Raw genomic sequence first — 6,244 nt, 5'->3', positions numbered from 1 at the left:
ACTGAACCTTGTCAGGCCATTAAACACACATTTGAGAGCTATTTTTGTTGTGCTTCACTAAATGTTTCATTTGTAGAGATCAAGAAAGTGCAAAAGTACTGTTTAGATTGATGCCAGGCACTAACACCTTGACCATATTTGTACCCCTGACCTGTTTAATGCTCATTTCTCTTTGGCTCAAACACTTTTCATAGGACAACTATGAAATTATGTCACAGACCGTAGCTTTATTTGCAATATGAGACCTCACACGTAAGTTTCCAAATGCCACTCTTTTTTTATGTATATTTCCTGTTCTTCTCTTTAAACTGTCCGACAGATAAGATAACGCCAGCAACACTTTGTTATAAGAGATTGACACATGCAATACTTTTCTTTAATGATGTCATCTCAGGCGTATGTCAGTGGTCTGACTTCCAGGATTTGGGTGTCATACATGTGCTATCAACTAAACTCTTGGATTGCAGCAAACAAAGCTTCTCCTTTACAGTAAGCTGTGATACAGACTGCAGGTGCAGAGACAGGTGAATGACTGCAATTTTCAGCTCAGATAAGATTACAATTGCTGTTTACACTCAGTGGATCATTAAGTGTCGTTCTCTGACAGCAGATGCACAGTATCAGAAAATGAACATTGCTTTTCTCTCGGCGCTTGGCTTTAATGAGAAAGTGTGTATGAATGATTTGAAATGAATGCCCTCAAAGAGGTTAGAAATAGCTCTTCTTTGATACTCAATTATAAAATAACCAAGTTTAAGAGTAGGTCCAACCCTTGTGTATAAAGAGCTGTGGCCATTTGCACCAGCTGTATGTAGGTTATGAGTTAGCCTATTACATAAATGAGTTACAACTTGCAGTCGTTTACTCTATTGCTAGCGATTATTGCTAAAAATTTGAGCATAGCACCATTAAACTTCAAAACATAACCTAAACTGTAACCCCCCCCCCCCCTTTTTTTCAGAAGCTCTTGACCAGGAGATGGCTGAGATATAAAATAGTTGGCTGAATAGATAATATATGTGTAGTTTTTTTTTTTTTTTACACTACACATACAATATTTAACTGTGTAGACTGCAATATAATATATATATATTATCTACTATATATATATATATATATATATATATATATATATATATATATAGTAGATGTCATGATTATTATACATTATTGTTCAGTTTCAGATGTTTTACATGTTTTTGAAAGTTGTTCACCAAGGCTGCATTTGTTTAAGCAAAAATACAGTAAAACATTAATATTGTATAGAAATTTAAAATAACTTTTTAGATTTGAATATATTTAAAATGTAATTTATTTCTGTGGTGTATAGCTAAATTTTCAGCAGCCATTACTCTGGTCTTCAGTGTAATAATGAAACGATTATTATTATTATCAGTGTTAATAACATAATTTGAAAACTCTTTATAGAAAATTAGCTGGACCCAAAATTTTTAACTGTAGTGTACCATATCATATTTTTGTTTATTTCGGTTTAATTCAGTCATTTTTTTACAGTTAAAAACAAAAAGTATTTCTAAAAGAAGCCAGTGCGTTCTATAATTTGAGTGACAGACATTCTATAATCCATGTGCTTTGGCTCTACTCCACATTTTTTCCATTTCTCATTTGCTCCACTTGCATAAACTAGCTTTCCTATTGAAAAACAAAACAAAACAAAACAACAACAACAAAAAAACATAACCTGAATTTGCTTGACACATACTCTCTCTCTTTGGAATATCAAAATAAGTGAAATTAAAATGTTTACCTGGAATCTTATCCACCATGGATTAGATAGATCATACATGCCTTTTTCAGATATTTAATAATATTTTCCAGTTGAATGACTGCAAAGTACTCCGTGTTTTCAGAGATGAATACATTCATGTGTTTGATTTCTTTATTTTTTTATTGAGACCTTCTGGGAAGTTTACAGGCATGTGATGTGTACACAGAGCCCAGATAAAGGCTGGTGTCAATGAGAGTGTTTGTCTAGAGTGTATTTGCCAACTGTCAGAGATAAGCAAAGCCTCTTTATGAGAGCAGAAGACTGACAGCTCTAAATGGACATTCCCCCGGCCGTTCCCTGACACTTACTGTCATTTGTGTCAATATGGAATGAACTAAAAGAATATTAATGGTATGTTCTGTTCCTTTTTCATCTCATAAATCTCTCTCTGAGACTGTCTGTCACTGTTTGCGCACAGAGAGGGTTTGGATCTCTTATGAGTTGTTTATTTTTACATGTTAATATTTTTTTGATTTTTTAAATTTTTTTTTTTTTTTTTTTTAAATAAAGTGATATGACAACTAGATGCCCCTTTTGACAAAAACAGTACACTTTGGTGTGTCACTGTCCCTTTTTTGACACATAACATGTTTTTTCCCCACAGTTTTGTTATGGGGAAAAAAGCTCTGTTATGTCTGATAAATTATTAAAATAATTTTTTATAACTAGTTTTAAACATCAAATACCTGTGCTTTTTACTTAAAATGCCCCCAAAATAAAACATATATTGAATTGATATTCACTTTATTGCATTAATAGTGTTATATTTATTATATAATACAAATGCAAATATTAAAATTAATTTTTTAATGTTATAACATTTTATTTTCACATTTTTTGTTAGTTCTGTAAGATTTGTTTGACAATTAAAAACAGTTTAATATTGTGTATAGTTCATTAGATCTGTGATATACAGTGGAAAGTATTCAGACCCCCTTACATTTTTCACTCTTTGTTATATTGCAGCCATTTACTAAAATCATTTAAGTTCATTTTTTTCCTCATTAATGTACACACAGCACCCCATATTGACAGAAAAACACAGAATTGTTGACATTTTTACACATTTATTAAAAAAGAAAAACTGAAATATCACATGGTCCTAAGTATTCAGACCCTTTGCTGTGACACTCATATATTTAACTCAGGTGCTGTCCATTTTTAAATTAAAAACATTAAATGTCAAAATTGATATGTTTTATTGCTGTAATTATATGTGTGGAGTCAATTTCTTAAGATTATTCATATTTCTATACCATTTACAATAAAATGCTCCAAATGTTTTTGGTATTAAAGATTTTACAGCAGTTTCTGTGTTTTTTACACAGCCCTTAATTAGCGTTTCTGAAACTTTCCTGCAGAGACTTCAAAAGTGTGAGCTGTTTGAGAAACTTGGGAGTGACGTGTTTGTGGATTGTTGCTCAGCCAGAGATTTGTTACAGAAGCCCAGGCGAGTTAAGATGAGAGCTGCTCTGTGTTTGAAGTGTAATGTTGGAGAGGTGATATATTGTGTGCTTTTCCAAACCCGTGGACAGACTGTACCCTTACAAGGCTCCAGTTCTTCATAGTGTTTAATTTCAGATGTGATCTGACCCATTTTAAAATGAGGCAAAGCCCCAAACTCAGAACTAGTTAGTAAGATGGTTTTTATTTAGTTTTTCTTTTAAGAGCTCAAAAGGTTAAAAGAGCTCAATCCACATAGTTCAGACTCATTTTGAAGTCATAAATAATTTACACGCTTATTTTTGTTCCTCTGATTTGATTGCCTGACTGGTTTAGAGTACTTATTGTTAGGGAACATGTACAGTTATACAATATACACATTCTTACACTAAGAATATATGAGGACATGTAAAACAAACTAGTAGACACATTTTAAGGTAATCTACTTACTAGATCGCCATGCATTAGCATGTAAATTCCAGCAGGGAGCGCCAAACCACACTGTTTCTTTTCATTCTGCTGCTTTTTATTTAAATCTTGTGCAAGAAGCCAGGAGCAAGAGCTAAAAATGTGTGAAATCCATCTATGTAATGCTGGTGAACATTTACAATTGAGTGAAATAATTGACTTTAATCTTACATTTCTCAGTATAAAGTGATGCTTTTGAGCAGATGTTATTGTCAACAATCTGTATTAGCTGCATTTCAGATATGCTTTACATGATCTGTCATTGCATGTTGTTATCAGACATAGTGAAGTTGTTCTCTGAAGTCATATGCATGTATTTGCATGCATTTAAGTGTGATTGAATCTCAGCATTTCATATTATTCCATCTGGGTATCACCCAAAATGGTAATACCACGTGTAAACAGGGTCTAATAGCATTTGGTCTGTCGTAGATTGTGTGTTTATGTGACTGTGTTTGTGTTCAGACTTTGACAGGGTCATGCAGCTCTGCTCTCAAAGTCATTTCCACGCCCTGCCTGCCACCTCAGCACCACGCAAACCCATCAAAACTGAGAACAAATGCGAGGAAGTTTTAAAGAAAGACTAAAAAGAAAGGGCTGAAGAACAAACTCCCCCCTCATGCCTCCCTGGTCTCATCGATCCGGTGAACTTCAGAGAGGAGATGATCTTATGCTTGTGCCTTTCTGGCCAAAGCAGAGGGGGAGGGGGGGACTAAGATCAAAGAGCTGTTCCTGTCTTTCTATCCCTCTATGTCTGGCTGTGAGTGGAGGAGAGGAGGGAGTGAGAAAAGAGGAGAAGAGGAGGAAGATCAGTGCATGAAAGGAGGAAAGATCTTGGTGGATTTAATGGATCTGAGGGGATGGTATCCCGCTGTGTTCACCTTGCATATACGCACACACACACACACATCGAGTTTGACCGCATTGAGGGAGTCAAATAGTAAGAAGGCATTTGAGATGGTAGCAATTTACATGGTCGTTTCAATTTACTAGATCCAAACAAATTTGGCGTAAAACAAGTCCAGACCCTTCCCCAAATAAACAAACACTCATGTTACCCCCCCAACGACTACCATTCAAAAGTTTTTGATAATAATGATAATAAATGTTTCTTGAGCAGCAAATCAGCATATCAGAATGATTTCTAAATGATTACTTTCCACTTTTTTTTACCAAGTAAATGCAGCCTTGGTGAGCATATAAGACATTTTAAAAACTGCATCAATCCCAAACTGAATTATTTGATTTAATATAATTTCTGAGTAACAAAAAATGTCTTTACTTGCTAACTCGTGCTTTTTCAAGTCAAAAATTAATTATATGAATTTAAATTCATTTTACGTCCTTGCATTCCGATTTGAATTGCAGGATTGTGTCCTACAGTATTTGCCGCCTCAATTCAAATTCAGGAATTTAATTGGAATTTCAAGTGCTTTCTCAATTAAATATTGAATGGTACACATATGTGCTTGAAAACATGGTACCAAACAAAATGGTCCTGAACACAGACAATTTAAAAGGAGAACACAACAAAAACAGTCCCAAACGAAATCCCTCCCCATATAAACACAGTCCCGCTTCTCAGAGCAGAAATGAGAGTGAATCGTGTCTCTTCTGCATTATTCAATTAATTGAATACATTAGCTGAGTGCACCTGTGACCTGACTGCATGAAGAACTGCAGGGAATGGAGGGGAATGTCAAATGAGAGCAGGATTTAGAGAGATGAAAGAGGGAATGATTTCTGCAGCAGTGTGCATTTCAGAATTCCCAAACAACACACTCTCAGATTAAACTCTTTTGTTCCAGTGTTGTGCGTTTCTACCGGGGAGTCATTCTCACTTAACCAACTTACCCAGACAGGTCCTATCTGGTGCTGCTTATCGCAGAGTGATAGGCCCGACCAGTAGGTTTTACTTGTACGTATATATTTTTCAACATACATCATGGTTGCTTTTCCCTCAAAGCTTATTATTTACTTGTTTAAATTCATTTCAAAAGCCGTAAATTCATTACTGCAACTCTCCAAAGCACTTGCCGTGTTCATTACAGTTTGCACTAGTAATCAGTTGTTCCTGTCATGTTCAGGATCAGAATAATGACTGATGGAGTTTGCTAATGACTATGTTGCAGAACTTTAAAAACGGCTTTAGTTTGATTAATTTAGCATGGATTGTAATGCTCTTTTCTAAGCCAGAATCTCTTCTCCATAATATTTGAAGGTTACCTGTTAAGTCTCTAGACATTTATTTTTTATTTTTTATTCTATCCCTCTGAATATTACAGATCTGCTCTACACCCATCCAGACAAGATGGAAAGAGGGAAGGAAAGCCTCCAGAGTGCTATTAAACCATCTCTTTGAAAGCAACCAGGACAGATAGATGTTCTTTATCAATTCTAGTAAGAAAATTCGAAACCAAAATCTGTTTTGATTGTTTTTTCACCGTCTGCTGTCTTTAGCATGATTGTAGAATTATATTACCATTTTGCAGTATGTTTTATTTGTAATATCAGCTATAATGCAACTTCTGTTGTGCCTCATCA

The sequence above is a fragment of the Cyprinus carpio genome, chromosome B2 (assembly GCF_018340385.1).
Source record: "Cyprinus carpio isolate SPL01 chromosome B2, ASM1834038v1, whole genome shotgun sequence".
Taxonomy (NCBI): domain Eukaryota; kingdom Metazoa; phylum Chordata; class Actinopteri; order Cypriniformes; family Cyprinidae; genus Cyprinus; species Cyprinus carpio.
This window is presented reverse-complemented; position numbering follows the sequence as displayed.